This window comes from Acyrthosiphon pisum, chromosome X, assembly GCF_005508785.2.
Source record: "Acyrthosiphon pisum isolate AL4f chromosome X, pea_aphid_22Mar2018_4r6ur, whole genome shotgun sequence".
NCBI lineage: Eukaryota > Metazoa > Arthropoda > Insecta > Hemiptera > Aphididae > Acyrthosiphon > Acyrthosiphon pisum.
In genome coordinates, this window is record NC_042493.1 from 30,459,941 (window position 1) to 30,460,876 (window position 936).

The following is a 936-nucleotide window of genomic DNA, read 5'->3' on the forward strand; positions in this document are numbered from 1 at the left end:
GTTGGTCACTGTATAATGGATAGTATTAAATTTTAATTCAATGATATAATATCACTGTATAAGAAAAACGATTCTGAGTGGAGACGGTTTGTCAGTCTAGGTATTAGACATACCTATTATAGGTATACTTATCTACTTATCTATAGTGTTAAAAAAAATTGACCTATAATAGGTATTAATAATAAATTCCAAATTAATCATATCAGAATATCAATCAGGTAACGCGTTATACATCAACATCAAACCGTGGTACTATCATAGATATATAAACGTATACTTCAGAAGTTTCAAGTAACCACAAATAATATTATACAATCATTAAAATCACAACAAAATAACTAAAATAGTTATTCCAGGTTTTTTAATATGTAATTTCGTCCAAATTTAAAATAATTAATATAAAAATAAACTGTGCTTATGTATTTCTTAGAATTTTTGGCAACAGAATTAAATATTTACGTGGAATCTTGTTTTAAATTTTCAATCCTTAGATATAAAAGTTGAACATTTTATAAAGTTTTAACTACAAAATAATTATTCAATTTTAAATTTGATAAATTTTGTCAACATTTCAACTTCAAATGCTTATAAAAAAATGTGTGCCTATGTATTTTTAATATTTTACAATTGCTATTGTAACAATATATCAGGAGCCTTGCATTAAATTTTCACGCATTTTTACCAAACAAATAAAATTTTATTGATATTTATAGAAAAAAAAATTAAAAAAATTGAAAAATGACAATGTCCGTAAGCAGCTCAAAAAGAGTCAAGTTATTTTCAAATTTTTATCGTGTATAGAAAATTCTAATATAAACATTCAGTGAAATTTTCAAGTATCTACATTCATTCGTTTTTTAATTACAATAAAATAAGAAAATCGTTACGTATAAGAAATCGAGTGAATATCAAATATTGTAAAAATATGAATTTCAA